The 18,920-nt window shown below is 42.0% G+C and overlaps 1 protein-coding gene across 9 annotated transcripts in view; it reads left to right on the top strand.

Annotated features, from left to right (window-relative positions):
- ELMO1 (engulfment and cell motility 1) overlaps positions 1-18,920 on the top strand; it is an 813,276-nt gene that overhangs the window by 618,619 nt on the left and 175,737 nt on the right. The window lies entirely within an intron of this gene.

The following is an 18,920-nucleotide window of genomic DNA, read 5'->3' as shown; positions in this document are numbered from 1 at the left end:
AAGTTGGCTCTCCCACTTCAGAGGCACAGCACTGGCTCCTGGCTGCAGCACCAAGAGCCTTTCATCCACCCGGCTCAGAGTAACAGGGAGAAAAAGTAGAAAGAAAGAATTAGTAGAAGAAAGAAAGAGAGAGGGAAAGAAAGGAAGAAGGGAAGAAAGGAAGGAAGGAAGGAAGAAAGAAGGGAGGGAGGGAGGAAGGATGGAAAGAAAGAAGGAAAGAAAGGAGGGAGGGAGGGAGGAAGGAAAGGAAGAAAGACAGGAGGGAGGGAGGAAGGAAAGAAAAAGAAAGTGGAAAGAAGAAGGGTGGGAGGGAGGAAAGAAAAAGAAAGAAGGAAAGGAGGAGCGGAGGGAGGGAGGGAGGAAGGGAGAGTAGGAAAAAAAGAAAGAGCAGGTAAAGTAAAATAGAATAAAGTATGAAATATAGTAGCGTTATTAAAATTAGAAAGTAATTATTGAAAAAAAAAAAAAAAACCGGACCGATAGAACCCTGAGACATATGGTGGAAGCAAAGCTATACAGAGAGAATCTTACACAGAAGATTACACATACACATTCACAAAAAGAGAGCAGGGGGAAAAATCAAAAATCTTGCTCTCCAAGTCCACCTCCTCAATTTGGGATAATTCGTTGTAAAAAGAGGAAAAGGGCGAGAAGTCTGAAATCTTGCTCTCTAAGTCCACCTCCTTAATTTGGAATAATTCGTTGTAAAAAGAGGAAAAGGGGGGAAAGTCTTAAATCTTGTCCTCAAAGTCCACTTCCTCAATTTGGGATGATTCGCTGTCCATTCATGCACTCCACAGACGCAGGGCACATCAAATGGACCGTGGAGCTTTAATCCGCTGCCTCCGAGGCTGCACAGAGAGATTTCCCTGCCTCTGCTCTCACAGCTCCCGGGTCTCAGCCTTGGACCTGGCCCCGCCTCTGCGCGTAGGTCGCCGGAGGGCGTCCGTTCTTCGCTCAGACAGGACGGGTTTAAAGGAGCCGCTGATTCGGGGTCTCTGGCTCACTCAGGCAGAGGGGAGGGAGGGGCGCGCAGTGTGGGGCGGGCCTGCGGCGGCAGAGGCCGGCGTGACGTTGCAGCAGCCCGTGGCGCTCCGTGCGCTTTCCCGGGAAAGCCGTCCCCGGGTCTTGGGGACCCCGGCAGTGGCGGGGTGCACAGGCCCCCCGGAAGGCGGGGCGGACAGTGACCCGCGCTCGCACACAGGCCCCGCGGCGGCGGCGACAGCGGCGGCGGGCCGCGGCGGCGGCGGGCCGCGGCGGCGGCGGGCCGCGGCGGGCGGCGGTGGCGGTGGCGGCGGCGGCGGGCCGCGGCGGCGGCGGCGGCCCACGCCCGTCTCCGAGGTCCGTGCCTTACCCGCGGCGAGTGCCTGTCTCCGGCGCTTCCCCAAGCAGCCCTCTTAATGCCCTCTCCTCGCGCACCAGGAAACAAAAGGGAAAAAAGTCTCTTGCCTCTTCAGCAGCTCCAGACCCTTTCCCCGGACTCCCTCCGGGCTAGCCGTGGTGCACTAACCCCTTCAGGCTCTCTTCCTGCCGCCAGCCCCAGTCCTCTCCCTGCGCTCCGACTGAAAGCCGATACCCGAGCCTCAGCTCCCAGCCCCGCCCGCCACGGCGGCCGAGCAGACAAGCCTCTCGGGCTGGTGTGTGCCTGAGGGCACCGGTCCTCTGTGCCAGAATCTCTCCGCTTTGCCCTCCGCACCCCTGTTGCTGTGCTCTCCTCCGCTACTCCGAAGCTTTCCCCCTCCGCCACCTGCAGTCTCCGCCCGCGAAGGGGCTTGTAGTGTGTAGAAACCTTCCCCCCTTCACGGCTCCCTCCCACTGGTGCAGGTCCCGTCCCTATCCTATTGTCTCTGTTTATTCTTTTTTTCTTTTGCCCTACCCAGGTATGTGGGGAGCTTCTTGCCTTTTGGGGGGTCTGAGGTCTTCTGTCAGCGTTCAGTAGGTGTTCTGTAGGAGTTGTTCCACGTGTAGATGAATTTCTGATGTATCTGTGGGGAGGAAGGTGATCTCCGCGTCTTACTCTTCCGCCATCTTCCTCCGGGGTCCTGAAGCATGTCCTTGCCTCCTATCACACTGGAATCCCATCAAGCCTTCAGGCTTCCTACCAGCTTACAGGATGGAATCTGCTGGCGTCTCCCCGCTTTTCCCCTCCATTAATGGCAGGGTCCCAATGTGTACTTGCGACCCATGCTTTTCTCAAACCAGTGCTTCTCCCGTTTAGCGCGCGCCTCTTTTTTTTTTTTTTTTTTGCGATACGCGGGCCTCTCACTGTTGTGGCCTCTCCCGTTGTGGAGCACAGGCTCTGGACGCGCAGGCTCAGCAGCCGTGGCTCACAGGCCCAGCCGCTCCGCGACATGTGGGATCTTCCCGGACCGGGGCACAAACCCGTGTCCCCTGCATCGGCAGGCGGACTCTCAACCACTGCACCACCAGGGAAGCCCTACTTAGCTCACTCTTATCAGAAATCTTAATTTCCTGGAATTTCTGCACATTTTGTCATTTGGTTAAACATCTTACAATATGATGAGATGCTGCGCTATAATCTTCCAGGTGAACTGATACCTTCATGAAAGGAGGTTAAAGTGAATAAGATTTCACACAAGCTAAACCTTGTATTAAATTCAAGATTTGGGGGAAAATTACACATCATATTTGTATTCTGCACAACATTTTATAGCTACCATTTATTGAGTGCTTATTATATGCCAGGGACTATGCTAAGTGTTTTATGGGAATCCTCTCACTATATCTTTACTCACTTCTGCAGATATAAATTACTGTTATTATCATCATAATAATAGAGACTTGGTGACATTAAAGGACTTAGTTGAGAAGGTATAGAGGAAGAATTCTAGCCACAGTCCTGACTCCTAACCACTTAGTACTCAAGTTTTTATGTGATTCATCACTCGTCCTTAATACACTGAAGTATCAAGTAAGTGGAGTCCAGAATAACAGGAATCCTCAAATTACCTGAATTTTAATTCCATTAAAAAGAGAAAGGGTAGGGGAAGAAAGGCAATAGGAAGTTGTTAACTTTATTCCACTCCTATTTAAACCCTGTTAATGGCTTCCCATTGCAGGTAGAATAAAGCCCACACTCCCTAATGTGGTCTACAAAGAATTAGATGATCTGATGCCTGCCTACTTCTTCAGCCTCATCTCTCCTTGTCCTTGAACTCAAGGTCATATAGATAATGAGTGGCAGAGCTAGGATCCAAACTCAGGCAGAATGGCTCCAGGGCCACGCTCTTAACTACCTTGCTAGTTGGATGTATGGATGGATGAATGGGTAGATGAAGGAATGGGTGGGTGCATGGATGGATGAGTGGATCAATGCATCGATGGACTGATGGATGGACAGTTAGGTGGACATGTACATGCGTGGATGGAAGGAAGGAAGGAAGGAAGGATCTATAAATGAATGAAGGAAGTAAATGAGGCAGGGAGGAAACTAATTTCAAAGAGACTTGTGATTCAGAGTTTATATACAACTAGTCAAATCTATTATAGCTTTTCCATCAACATCTGCAATACTCTTCAGTGAGATCAGGATCCCCATTTACAAAAGTAAATGCACACATATACTCTTTTGTCCATCTAACAGATGAAATTGAACTAAAGTCCAGGTGTGGAGAGATACCCCTGAACAACAGTAGAGGCTGATACCACTTAGGTGATTGGAGTAGGATGCCTGCATAGACAGGCTATATGTTTTTGATCCAGCCAGTAAACCTGGCTGCATGAAATGCCAATCCCTGGCTCCAGAGGTGATAGGCAGGGCAAATATAGCACTACTTCTGAAAGCCCATCAAAATCATCTGCAGTAGTTTTACACCGTCTGAAATATTGTTGTTCCTTTTTATTTGCTTAGAAAGCTCATATTCTACTTTTTTAACTTAATTGTTTTATGCCAGTGTAACTTAAATAAATAGAAGTGTTGAAATCCTGAAAGCACAACACAGCTCAGTGAATTTTCCAGTCACCAGCTATCCATTTTGCTACTCCTTAGCTCAAGATAGAGAGTATTATGCAACCACCAGAGACAATTGTGGGCTGCCCTCCCCCCAATTTCTTCTTATCTCCAAGAGAACAATACCCTGTTTCTACCACCATCAATAAATTTTCCATTTTGAGCTTTATATAAATAGGACCATATAGTATGTTGTCCTTTGTAAAGGGCTCTGTTTGTTCAACATTGTGTTTTCTATTCATTCATGTTACTGTGTGCAGCATAGTTTTTAAAAATTATTTTTTTGTAGTAATTATGTTGCTATATGAGTAAGCTATAATTTATCTAATGTATTGGATGGACATTTTGGTTACTTCAAGATTTTGGCTGTAACAAGTAGTGCCATTATTAACATTCAGATACCTTTCTTATGTAGCACCTGTGTATGCATTTCTTTTGGGTTTATATCTTTGGGTAGAATTGCTGTGTCATTGGCTATGAATATTTTAGCTTGACTAAATACTGTCAAACTGCTTTTCAAAGTAGTTGAACCAATTTAAACTCCTAACAACAGTTTATGAGGATTCCATTTGTTCCACATTCTTATCCACACTTAGTTTTTTGTTTTTTTTTTTTAATCTCTTCATTGTAGCCATTCTGGTGATGTTTGAAAATATCTCATTGTAGTTTAAATTTGCATTTCCCTGGTGATTAAAAAAGCCAAGCATCTTTTCATGTGTTTATTGGACACCTAGATATCTTATTTTGTGAAGTACCTATTTACATTTTGCCTATTTTTCTACTAGATTGTCTCTCTTTTTATTATTGATTTATAGGGATATTTATATATTATGGATACCAGTTTTTTTGCCAGGTAATGTTGCACGTTTTTCTCCTACCGTGAAGTTGCCATCCTTTTTGTATCTTTTGATGAACAGAGGTTCTTGATCTTAATATAAGCCAATGGACATTTTCCTTAGGGTTAATGATTTTTTTGGTCCTGTTTAAGAAACCTTTGCTCACCTCTAGGTTATGACTGTATTCTCCTGTGTTTTATAGAAGCTTCATTGTTTTTTCTTTCACACTGAGACTTATAATCTACTTAGAGTTGAGTTTTGTAGATGGTGTGAGGTAGGGAGTCATAATTCATTTTTTAGATGCATATATAATTGGCTCAGCACAAGTTATTGAAAATTCTTTTCACTGTGGTGTCACCTTTTTCATAAATCTAGTGATTGTATATACAAGACTATATCTGAGAAACTTAAAAGCTTTTGCACAGCAAAGGAAACCATAAACAAGATGAAAAGACAACCCTCAGAATGGGAAAAATATTTGCAAATGAAGCAACTGACAAAGGATTAATCTCCAAAATTTCAAGCAGCTCATACAGTTCAATATCAAAAAAATACACAACCCAATCCAAAAATGGGCAGAAGACCTAAATAGACATTTCTCCAAAGAAGATATACAGATTACCAACAAACACATGAAAGGTTGCTCAACATCACTAATCATTAGAGAAATGCAAATCAAAAGTACAATGAAGTATCACCTCACACTAGTCAGAATGGCCATCATCAAAAAATCTACAAACAATAAATGCTGGAGAGGGTGTGGAGAAAAGGGAACCCTCTTGCACTGCTGGTGGGAATGTAAATTGTTACAGCCACTATGGAGAACAGTATGGAGGTTCCTTAAAAAACTAAAAATAGAACTACCATAGAACCCAGCAATCCCACTACTGGGAATACACCCTGAGAAAACCATAATTCAAAAAGAGTCATGTACCACAGTGTTCACTGCAGCTCTATTTACAATAGCCAGGACATGGAAGCAACCTTAGTGTCCATCAACAGATGAATGGATAAAGAAGATGTGTCACATATATACAATGGAATATTACTCAGCCATAGAAAGAAACAAAATCGAGTTATTTGTAGTGAGGTGGATAGACCTAGGGTCTGTCATATAGAGTGAAGTAAGTCAGAAAGAGTAAAACAAATACCATATGCTAACACATATATATGGAATCTAAAAAAAAAAAAAAAAAGGTTCTGATGAACCTAGGGTCAGGACAGGAATAAAGACACAGATGTAGAGAATGGACTTGAGGACATGGGGAGGGGGAAGGGTAAGCTGGAACAAAGTGAGAGAGTGGCATGGACTTATATATACTACCAAATGTAAAATAGATAGGTAGTGGGAAGCAGCTGCATAGCACAGGGAGATCAGCTCAGTGGTTTGTGTCCATCTAGAGGGGTGGGATAGGGAGGGTGGGAGGGAGACACAAGAGGGAGGAGATATGGGAATATAGGTATATATATAGCTGATTCACTATGTTATAAAGGAGACACTAACACCTATTGTAAAGCAATTATACTCCAATAAAGATGGTGGAAAAAAAAAGACTATATCTGAACTCCCTATCCTATTCTATTGTTCTGTTTTTCCATTCATGGACCAATATCAAGCTATTTTAATTATTATAATTTTATAATGTCTTTCTATCCGCACGTATAATTCCTCCAAATTTGTCATTTTACCTAAGTACAATAATAATTATTTTGCTATTAAAACTGGTAACAACTAGCACTTACTGATGCTTGTTTTATCTCAGTTATATGTGAATCATGTATCACTTTAGATTTAATCTTAGCAGTAATCTGATAAGATGCATTTTCTTTTTTTATAATGAAAATCTTGGGGCCCAGAGGAAGGGTAAGTTGATAAAGGTCACATTGCTACTGAGTAGGGACACCAAGATTTGCACCCAGGCCGACCTTGCTCTAGAACCTGCTCTTTTATTAACACATAACTGTGTGCCTGGGATGTGGCCTCAGGTCATTCTTGGTGAGTCGGCTCTCTTTTGATGCTAGTGTCTGATTTTCAGTCCTAACACTAGTCGGTATTTTTTTCTCTCTCCATGTCCATAAAAAAAGCCCCAGAAGGAAAGTGAACAATGAAGCATTGGATTAGACGGTGTGTCATTTTAGTGTCGATTTCATACTATTTTTAAGCATGAGAGAGGATAGAAAAGAATATCCAGACTTCTGTTAAACCAGGTTTCAGGGGCTGGGTAGAGCTGAGCAGCTTTCAAGCCTCTGATCCCCCGTCCTGAAATAGCAGGGGTGGAAGCTTCTACACTAGCAGAGCTCAGCAGTGGGGGAACTTCACATTCTTTGTCCTCACTCTCTTCGCCTTTTCACCTCTCCCACCTACAAAAGGTTTTGAACTTTTAGCATCTTCCTACACAGCACCAAAACTCCAAAACCAAGCTATTAAAGAATAGCCATTCTAAAAATAGAAACTCAAAGGTCACGAGGGTAAGATTTTCTGCAAAGGTATAAAGAGACATTGCATCTGAGAATTCATGGGTATATTACCCAGACTGACCCTAGAGCCACAAAGAGTTCTAGTTTGAGTTTTCCACGGTTTGGATACCTAGTAAGATTTTACAGCCATTCTGGCAGTTTTCATGTATTAAATGCTTTTGTGTTTATGATTTATCCCCTTCTTCCTGTAGCTCAGAATTTTAAAACAAAATGCCCTTTGTGTTAGGCCAGTGCTTATCTCTCTTTCAAAGTGCACCATTTCCAAACACTGTTGCAGTTGAAATAGCTCATTATTTCATGGTAAAAATACTCAAAGTTTGCCTAGTGCCTCCAAAACATGTGTCCCTGTATTCACTTGCAAATAGGTTCACAGTCTCAGTATAACAAGGGTCATCGAAAGCATGGGACAGAGCTTTTCAGCATGTCAAAAATTATGTTTGTCTAAGAAAATTCCCCTGAAAGTGCAGAAATTACGTGCATTTGCCTGTGTCATCTTGTCATTCTATCTTTAGTCATGTAATTTTCTTATGTAATGGTCTGCATTAGGTGATATTAATAGATTGAAAGGGGCTGAAAACAAATAACAAGTTTCTTATGAAAGGAAGAGTAAACTAGCTCATCAAACATTTTCTAAGCCTTTCAAATGCCACTTTGATGCCCTAACACCCTAACTGAAATGTGTAGCCATCCTGTCATTCAAGGAAATAATACTTTAGGACATAAGGTTAAATGCAGGTGTAATCTCCAAGTTCTATAATTATTGATGGATATTAGGGACTTAAAAATACATTACGTGGTGTGTGTGTTTGTATGTGCGTGTGTGTAATGTCTTAGAATCTTAGACTTGGCAGGAACCTTACCAGCCCATTTACAGGTAAGAAACTTGGAGCACTGGAGCTGAGGTGACCTTCTAAGGTCACAAGGCAGCACTAGAACCCTTTCTTTGTACGCGCCTTTCATTGTTTACTTGCTGCACTGCAGTAGCCCTTGTTCTTTGAGCCTCCAATGATGATACCTGCCTCACTTCACATTATGCAATGAAAAATGGGAACAAATCTACTTTGAAAGGCAAAATGCTACATAAGTATATAGCATTCTTATTTTTTATTTTTAAAACAAAGGTGTGTGGATTATAGAAGCTTTCAAAGTTGGCCTATTTATAAATGAATTAGATGTCAGTAAATTAATAAGAACCCATTTCACCCTCAGCCCTGAAAATACCTTAATATTCCAGACTTAAAAGACCAGTAAGTTGATTCTTTTTTTATAAAAGAGAATCTCATTGTGTTAAAAATAGTGTGCTTAAAAAATTTTGGTTTCTGAAAAGTCTTGCTATTTTTGTCCCATTGAAAACTTCTCTTTAAATTTCATGTATAAAATCATTGCCTCCAAATTCAACACTGTTTTTTTCCTCAAAAAGAGTTTTTATTTTCCTTAAAACGCAGTAGTAAACCTCCCCCTCTCTGTTTTTATCTGTTTGTTTAAACCTCTGAGTTAAGGACCCTGTTCATGAGAGTCAGGCCATCCCTGTGAGCTGATACAAGCTCACGTTTATCACTGGGATGGCCTGGGCCAGGGTCCACTTGCTATATGATGAGGAGCATCATAATCCTGTTGGCTCACACTTGCATTGAGCTTCTCCCTGTAGTCACTGTTCCCTTTTAATCCCCACAGCCACCTGATGAAGTTTATACTACTGTTGCCCCCACTTTACAGATGAGAACACTGAGACACTGACAGATTAAATGACTTGTCCAGGTGACTCAGCAGTAGGCAAAAGAACCAGGATTTGAACCCCAGCAGCCTGGCTCCCAGCATCTTTGCCCCTTTTCCACCATCATGAACTCTTGGGCAAGCCATTTTGCCTTTCTCACTACTCTTACCTGCAAAATAAAAGAGGGAAGCAGATAATATGGACCAGTCCTTCCTGCTCGATCATCCTCAATCCTGAATATCTGCAATTTGAATGTTTTTGAGGAAAAAAGTATTAATACTTATTACTTTTTCCTTTCCTCTAATACAGGAACATCCTTTTAAGGATGTAAAATCCCAAAATATATCAGTCTTTTCATTGTTTCTTTTGTAACATGTGAAGGAACAAATTGTTTTGATTTGCTGTTTGCCCATTCCTCATCCCAAGGGATGCGTCTCAAAGAATCTTAGGATGATGGCAAAGCCATCCTCATGTGGAGGTTGAAAACACTGGCTCTGGTGTAGAATGTTGGGTGTGATTCCTGGTCCTGTCACTGCAATAATGATGGGCTTTGGAGCCAAGTCGACCTGAGTTTGAATCCCATCTCTGCCACTTGAAAGCCATGTGACCTTGGACAATTTTCTAACTGTCCTATTGCTAATTTTATAAAAAGAAATTGATGTTATCTTCCTAGGGGCTTGATATAATAAGTAACAGTAATGGTGCCTGGCATGTGGCTGGTGACAGTGGCATGGCCATTGTTGGTACTGTCACATGGTCAGGTGTTGTCACCTGTTGGTGCTGGCTGGCCACTTATTGTGAGCCCCACTGGACTGCAGGTCAGGATGCTGGTTTCTGTTGAAGGAGGAATCCAAGGAGATCTAGGAGTGTGGGTGGAGAAATTAATTTTCAAAGTAGCAATCACAAGGAAATGCCCTGAGCTCTTGATATCAACTAAGGCAGGAAGCTGCTGCTGTGTCAACTAAACTGTGGGTTTCCAGTGCTCATTTGGAGCCACCTAAAAAAAGGCTCATGATGGAAGGCTTAATTTCTCCAAGTTTCACCTGTCTTATATATACAATGAGGATAAGCATCATGCCTACCTCCTGGGTTGCTGTGAAGATAACGCCTGTAGAGCCCTTGGTGAGTTATACACAATCTTCTGTACCCCCAATCCCTGTTATTAACGATGTTGTTTCCCTCCCTCTTCACCCAAACAAGAGAGGAGCTTGTTGGTCTCAGTTTTGTTTGGCTAGCTCAGCTCCAGTAGTCCCATAAAACTTTAACTAGGGCATAAAGTACACATATAATCACACTAGCCCCCCAAAAGATACCACCATAATGTGATTAATAATGAGGTTTTGTATGGTGATAGTGGTTTAAAGTGCTTCTGTAGACTGGTAAATTTTATTGGCTTCAGTGCTTATGAAAGTGACAGCTCATTGCCCAGGGCAGCAAACACATAATCCTGTGTTTACTTTCAAGTTTCTTAAATAGCTTTGTGTGTCAGGTCAGAATGTCACTTTTGCCATCTCTACTGGTAATGAGCTGGAGTGGGATGACTTATATGTTCTTGCCTCTAATTTCTGAGATGTAACAGGCTTGACTTAAGAATTGGAGGAATCAAAAAACAGCCTATGTTCCTGGAAACAATATGCTGCCACGACATTCATTGTTATCACCACCGCCTTGCTCCAACTTTTATCCTTTGAAAGCACTTTCCTGTGAATCGTGTCATTTGAGCCTCTCCATAGCCTATGGGGAAGGCAAAGGAGGTTTCATTTCCATATTTTAGTTTAGAAAATCAAGGCTTAGAAAGGTGAAGTGACTAGCTTCTCATTGTCATGGGCTGGACTTGACCTCAAACCTTCTGCCCTCAGACCCAAACCTTTTCTGCATGACTGCAAGCTGTTGCTAGCCTATGCCCTTACCTTCTCTGGAAGAAAACAGAATTTACTATGATAAAGTGTGAAGATAGAAGAGGTTTGTGTATAAGTGTGTCCCTACCAAAGCAGAGCATGTCCTCTTAGGTTTGATCAGGGTTCACTCAACAGGGGCCTTCACCCGAGGATCCTCTCTAAGTAGAATTCATGTTCAACTACACGGTGGGCACCAGGGTCTTCCCCAAGTACAGAAGTTCTCTGCTGTAAACCCTACTCCCGCCCCACTCCATCCTCATCTCCTGGGTTTCCAGAGCTTAACATTCTATCATTTGGGGTCTTTTTTTTTTCTTTAGTTTCTGCTTTATAACAAAGTGAATCAGTTATACATATATATCTGTTCCCATATCTCTTCCCTCTTGTGTCTCCCTCCCTCCCACCCTCCCTATCCCACCCCTCCAGTCGGTCACAAAGCACCGAGCTGATCTCCCTGTGCTATGCGGCTGCTTCCCACTAGCTATCTACCTTACGTTTGGTAGTGTATATATGTCCATGCCTCTCTTTCGCTTTGTCACAGCTTACCTTTCCCCCTCCCCATATCCTCAAGTCCATTCTCATGTAGGGCTGTGTCTTTATTCCTGTTTTACCCCTAGGTTCTTCGTGACATTTTTTTTTCTTAAATTCCATATATATGTGTTAGCATACGGTATTTGTCTTTCTCTTTCTGACTTACTTCACTCTGTATGACAGACTCTTGGTCTATCCACCTCATTACAAATAGCTCAATTTCGTTTCTTTTTATGGCTGAGTAATATTCCATTGTATATATGTGCCACATCTTCTTTATCCATTCATCAGATGATGGACACTTAGGTTGTTTCCATCTCCTGGCTATTGTAAATAGAGCTGCAATGAACATTTTGGTACATGACTCTTCTTGAATTATGGTTTTCTCTGGGTATATGCCCATTAGTGGGATTGCTAGGTCATATGGTAGTTCTATTTGTAGTTTTTTAAGGAACCTCCATACTGTTCTCCATAGTGGCTGTACCAATTCACATTCCCACCAGCAGTGCAAGAGTGTTCCCTTTTCCCCACACCCTCTCCAGCATTTATTGTTTCTAGATTTTTTGATGATGGCGATTCTGACTGGTGTGAGATGATATCTCATTGTAGTTTTAATTTGCATTTCTCTAATGATTAATGATGTTGAACATTCTTTCATGTGTTTGTTGGCAGTCTGTATATCTTCTTTGGAGAAATGTCTATTTAGGTCTTCTGCCCATTTTTGGATTGGATTGTTTGTTTTTTTAATATTGAGATGCATGAGCTGCTTATAAATGTTGGAGATTAATCCTTTGTCAGTTGCTTCATTTGAAAATATTTTCTCCCATTCTCAGGGTTGTCTTTTGGTCTTGTTTATGGTTTCCTTTGCTGTGCAAAAGCTTTGAAGTTTCATTAGGTCCCATTTGTTTATTTTTGTTTTTATTTCCATTTCTCTAGGAGGTGGGTCAAAAAGGATCTTGCTGTGATTTATGTCATAGAGTGTTCTGCCTATGTTTTCCTCCAAGAGTTTGATAATTTCTGGCCTTTTAGGTCTTTAATCCATTTTGAGCTTATTTTTGTGTATGGTGTTAGGGAGTGATCTAATCTCATATTTTTACATGTACCTGTCCAGTTTTCCCAGCACGACTTATTAAACAGGCTGTCCTTTCTCCACTGTACATTCCTGCCTCCTTTATCAAAGATAAGGTGGCCATATGTATGTGGGTTTATCTCTGGGCTTTCTATTCTGTTCCATTGATCTATCTTTCTGTTTTTGTTCCAGTACCATACTGTCTTGATTACTGTAGCTTTGTAGTATAGTCTGAAGTCAGGGAGCCTGATTCCTCCAGCTCCATTTTTCGTTCTCAAGATTGCTTTGGCTATTTGGGGTCTTTTGTGTTTCCATACAAATTGTGAAATTTTTTGTTCTAGTTCTTTGCAAAATGCCAGTGGTAGTTTGATAGGGATTGCATTGAATCTGTAGATTGCTCTGGGTAGTAGAGTCATTTTCACAATGTTAATTCTTCCAATCCAGGAACATGGTGTATCTCTCCATCTATTTGAATCATCTTTAATTTCTTTCATCAGTGTCTTATAATTTTCTGCATACAGGTCTTTTGTCTCCTTAGGTAAGTTTATTCCTAGATATTTTCTTTTGTTGCAATGGTAAATGGCAGTGTTTTCTTGATTTCACTTTCAGATTTTTCATCATTAGTATACAGGAATGCCAGAGATTTCTGTGTATTAATTTTGTATCCTGCTACTTTACCAAATTCATTGATTAGCTCTAGTAGTTTTCTGGTAACATCTTCAGGATTCTCTATGTATAGTTATCATGTCATCTGCAAACAGTGACAGCTTTACTTCCTCATTTCCGATTTGGATTCCTTTTATTTCCTTTTCTTCTCTGATGGCTGTGGCTAAAACTTGCAAAACTATGTTGAATAAGAGTGGTGAGAGTGGGCAACCTTGTCTTTTTCCTGGTCTTAATGGAATGGTTTCAATTTTTCACCATTGAGGACGAGGTTGGCTGTGGGTTTGTCCTATATGGCCTTTATTATGTTGAGGAAAGTTCCCTCTCTGCCTACTTTCTGCAGGGTTTTTATCATAAATGGGTGTTGAATTTTGTCGAAAGCTTTCTCTGCATCTATTGAGATGATCATATGGTTTTTCTCCTTCAATTTGTTAATATGCTGTATCACTTTGATTGATTTGCATATATTAAAGAATCTTTGCATTCCTGGAATAAACCCCACTTGATCATGTTGTATGATCCTTTCAATGTGCTGTTGGATTCTGTTTGCTAGTATTTTGTTGAGGATTTTTGCATCTATGTTCATCAGTGATATTGGCTTGTAGTTTTCTTTCTTTGTAACATCTTTGTCTGGTTTTGGTATCAGGGTGATGGTGGCCTCGTAGAATGAGTTGGGGAGTGTTCCTCCCTCTGCTATATTTTGGAAGAGTTTGAGAAGGATAGGTGTTAGCTCTTCTCTAAATGTTTGATAGAATTCGCCTGTGAAGCCGTCTGGTCCTGAGCTTTGTTTTCTTGGAAGATTTTTAATCACAGTTTCAATTTCAGTGCTTGTGATTGGTCTGTTCATATTTTCTATTTCTTCCTGATTCAGTCTTGGCAGGTTGTGCTTTTCTAAGAACTTGTCCATTTCTTCCAGGTTGTCCATTTTATTGGCATAGAGTTGCTTGTAGTAATCTCTCATGATCTTTTGTATTTCTGCAGTGTCAGTTGTTACTTCTCCTTTTTCATTTCTAATTCTATTGATTTGAGTCTTCTCCCTTTTCTTCTTGATGAGTCTGGCTAATGGTTTATCAATTTTGTTTATCTTCTCAAAGAACCAGCTTTTAGTTTTATTGATCTTTGCTATCGTTTCCTTCATTTCTTTTTCATTTATTTCTGATCTGATTTTTATGATTTCTTTCCTCAGCTAACTTTGGGGGTTTTTTGTTCTTCTTTCTCTAATTGCTTTAGGTGCAAGGTCAGGTTGTTTACTCGAGATGTTTCCTGTTTCTTAAGGTGAGATTGTATTGCTATAAACTTCCCTCTTAGAACTGCTTTTGCTGCATCCCATAGGTTTTGTGTTGTCGTGTCTCTATTGTCATTTGTTTCTAGGTATTTTTTTATTTCCTCTTTGATTTCTTCAGTGATTACTTCGTTATTAAGTAGTGTATTGTTTAGCCTCCATGCTTTTGTATTTTTTACAGAACTTTTCCTGTAATTGGTATCTAGTGTCATAGCGTTGTGGTCGGAAAAGATACTTGATACAATTTCACTTTTCTTAAATATACCAAGGCTTGATTTGTGACCCAAGATATGATCTATCCTGGAGAATGTTCCATGAGCACTTGAGAAAAATATGTATTCTGTTGTTTTTGGATGGAATGTCCTGTAAATATCAATTAAGTCCATCTTGTTTAATGTATCATTTAAAGCTTGTGTTTCCTTATTTATTTTCATTTTGGATGATCTGTCTATTGGTGAAAGTGGGGTGTTAAAGTCCCCTGCTATGAATGTGTTACTATCGATTTCCCCTTTTATGGCTGTTAGTATTTGCCTTATGTATTGAGGTGCTCCTATGTTGCGTGTATAAATATTTACAATTGTTATATCTTCTTCTTGGATCGAACCCTTGATCGTTATGTAGTTTCTTTATCTCTTCTAATAGTCTTTAATTTAAAGTGTATTTTGTCTGATAGGAGAATTGCTACTCCAGCTTTCTTTTGATTTCCATTTGCATGGAGTATCTTTTTCCATCCCCTTACTTTCAGTTTGTATGTGTCTCTAGGTCTGAGGTGGGTCTCTTGTAGACAGCATATACATGGGTCTTGTTTTTGTATCCATTCAGCCACTCTGTGTCTTTTGGTGGGAGCATTTAGTCCATTTACATTTAAGGTAATTATCGATATGTATGTTCCTATTCCTATTTTCTTAATTGTTTTGGGTTTGTTATTGTAGGTCTTTTCCTTCTGCTGTGTTTCTTGCCTAGAGAAGTTCCTTTAGCATTTGTTGTAAAGTTGGTTTGGTGGTGCTGAACTCTCTCAGCTTTTGCTTGCCTGTAAACGTTTTAGTTTCTCCATCAAATCTGAATGAGATCCTTGCTGGGTAGAGTAATCTTGGTTGCAGGTTTTTCTCCTTCATCACTTTAAATATGTCCTGCCAGTCCCTTCTGGCTTGCAGAGTTTCTGCTGAAAGATCAGCTGTTAACCTTATGGGGATTCCTTTGTGTGTTATTTGTTGTTTTTCCCTTGCTGCTTTTACTATGTTTTCTTTGTATTTAATTTTTGACAGTTTGATTAATATGTGTCTTGGCGTATTTCTCCTTGGAGTTATCCTGTATGGGACTCTCTGTGCCTCCTGGACTTGATTAACTATTTCCTTTCCCATATTACGGAAGTTTTCAACTATAATCTCTTCAAATATTTTCTCAGTCCCTTTTTCTCTTCTTCTTCTGGAACCCCTATAATTCGAATGTTGGTGCGTTTAATGTTGTCTCAGAGGTCTCTGAGACTGTCCTCAGTTCTTTTCATTCTTTTTTCTTTATTCTGCTCTGCAGCGGTTATTTCCACTATTTTATCTTCCACGTCACTTATCCGTTCTTCTGCCTCAGTTATTCTGCTATTGATCCCATCTAGAGTATTTTTAATTTCATTTATTGCATTGCTCATCGTTGCTTGATTCATCTTTAGTTCTTCTAGGTCCTTGTTAACTGTTTCTTGCATTTTGTCTATTCTATTTCCATCATTTTGGATCATCTTTACTATCATTATTCTGAATTCTTTTTCAGGTAGACTGCCTATTTCCCCTTCATTTGTTAGGTCTGTTGGGTTTTTATCTTGCTCCTTCACCTGCTGTGTGTTTTTCTGTCTTCTCATTTTGCTTATCTTACTGTGTTTGGGGTCTCCTTTTTGCAGGCTGCAGGTTCGTAGTTCCCATTGTTTTTGGTGTCTGTCCCCAGTGGCTAAGGTTGGTTCAGTGGGTTGTGTAGGCTTCCTGGTGGAGGGGACTAGTGCCTGTGCTCTGGTGGATGAGGCTGGATCTTGTCTTTCTGGTGGGCAGGTCCACGTCTGGTGGTGTGTTTTGGGGTGTCTGTGGACTTATTATGATTTTAGGTAGCCTCTCTGCTAATGGGTGGGGTTGTGTTCCTGTCTTGCTAGTTGTTTGGCATAGGGTGTCCAGCACTATAGCTTGCTGGTCGTTGAGTGAAGCTGGGTGCTGGTGTTGAGATGGAGATCTCTGGGAGATTTTCACCATTTGATACTATGTGGAGCTGGGAGGTCTCTTGTGGACTATTGTCCTGAAGTTGGCTCTCTCACCTCAGAGGCACAGCACTGACTCCTGGCTGTAGCACCAAGGACCTTTCATCCACACGGCTCAGAATAAAAGGGAGAAAAACTAGAAAGAAAGAATTAGTAGAAGTACAAAGAAAGAAAGGAAGATGAGGGAGGGAGGGAAGAAGGAGAGAAGGTAGGAAAAAAAGAAAGAGAGAAGATAAAGTAAAATAGAATTAAGTATGATAAAATATAATAAAGTTATTAAAGTAAAAAATAATTATTAAGAAAAAAAATTTTAAAAACAAAAACAAAAACGGGCGGATAGAACCCTGGGACAAATGGTGGAAGCAAAGCTATACAGAGAAAATCTCACACAGAAGCATACACATACACATTCACAAAAAGAGGAAAAGGGGAAAAAATCATAAACCTTGGTCTCAAAGTCCACCTCCTGAATTTGGGATGATTCACTGTATAAAGGAGGGAAGGAAGGACATAAAGAAAGAAGATAAAGTAAAATAAAAGTAAGATAAAATAAAATAAAGTTATTAAAATAAATAATTATTAAGAAAAAATTTTTAAAAAAACAAACGGACGGACAGAACCCTAGGACAAATGGTGGAAGCAAAGCTGGACAGACAAAATCTCACACAGAAGTATACACATACACACTCACAAAAAGAGGAAAAGGGGAAAAAATCATAAATCTTGTTCTCAAAGTCCACCTCCTCAATTTGGGAGGATTCGTTGTCTATTCATGTATTCCACAGATGCAGGGTATATCAAGTTGATTGTGGAGCTTTAATCCGCCGCTTCTGAGGCTGCTGTGAGAGATTTCCCTTTATCTTCCTTATTCTCACAGCTCCCGGGGCTCAGCTTTGGATTTGGCCCCGCCTCTGCGTGTAGATCGCCGGAGGGCATCTGTTCTTCGCTCAAACAGGATGGGGTTAAAGGAGCAGCCGCTTCCGGGACTCCGGCTCACTCAGGCCTCGGGGAGGGAGGGGCACGGAGGGCGGGGCGAGCCTGCGGCGGCAGAGGCCGACATGACATTGCACCAGCCCGAGGTGCACCGTGCGCTCTCCCGGGCAAGCTGTCCCTGGATCCCGGGACCCCGGTAGTGGTGGGCTGCACCTGCTCCCCGGAAAAGGGGCGTGGACAGTGACCTGTGCTCGCACACAGGCCTCTTGGCGGCGGCAGCAGCAGCCCCAGCATCCCACGCCCTTCTCTGGGGTCCGCGCTTTTATCCGCGGCTCGCGCAGTCACTGGAGCTCCTTTAAGCAGCGCTCTTAATCCCCTCTCCTCGCGCACCAGGATACAAAGAGGGAAGAAAAAGTCTCTTGCCTCTTCAGCAGGTCCAGACTTTCTCCTGGACTCCGTCCCGGCCAGCCGTGGTGCACTAACCCCTTCAGGCTGTGTTCTCGCCGCCAGTCCTCTCCCTGCTCTCCGACCGAAGCCCAAGCCTCAGTTCCCAGCCCCGCCCGCCCCAGCGGGTGAGCAGACAAGCCTCTCAGGCTGGTGAGTGCCGGTCGGCACCGGATCCTCTGTGCGGGAATCTCTCCGCTTTCCCCTCCGCACCCCTGTTTCTGTGCTCTCCTCCGCGGCTCCGAAGCTTTCCCCCTCTGCCACCTGCAGTCTCTGCCCGTGAAGGGGCTTCCTAGTGTGTGGAAACCTTTCCTCCTTCACGGTTCCCTCCCACTGGTGCAGGTCCCGTCCCTATTCTTTTGTCTCTGTTTTTTTCTTTTTCTTTTTGCCCTACCCAGGTGCGTGGGGAGTTTCTTGCCTTTTGGGAGGTCTGAGGTCTTCTGCCAGCGTTCAGTAGGTGTTCTGTAGGAGTTGTTCCACGTGTAGATGAATTTCTGGTGTATCTGTGGGGAGGAAGGTGATCTCCGAGTCTTACTCTTCCGCCATCTTCTCCTCCCTCCCGAATTGGTCTTTAAATAGATTCCAATTAAAATCAGAATTCTTTCACTGTAAGTAACAGCTTATATTTAAAGAAAAAGATTTTAGAATCTTGTTTTGGGGGGTCACAAAGCCTACTTCCTTGGGCTCCAGTGTCCTCATCCCTTAAGACATGAACAGTAAGATGCATTCTGAAGATCAAATGAATGTACGTAGAAGGGCTATAAAGAGGTCAGCTTGACAGAGAGCTGAGAAGGAAGGGGCTGGTGTACTGGTCTGGGAAGGAGGAGAGAGGTGGCCATACCTAGAACTCAGAGCACTGGGTCTAACCATTA

This window comes from Mesoplodon bidens (assembly GCF_964165515.1).
Source record: "Mesoplodon bidens genome assembly, chromosome: 9".
Lineage (NCBI taxonomy): Eukaryota > Metazoa > Chordata > Mammalia > Artiodactyla > Ziphiidae > Mesoplodon > Mesoplodon bidens.
Note: the sequence above shows the minus strand (reverse complement) of the source record. Positions and strands in the feature narration are given on the sequence as shown.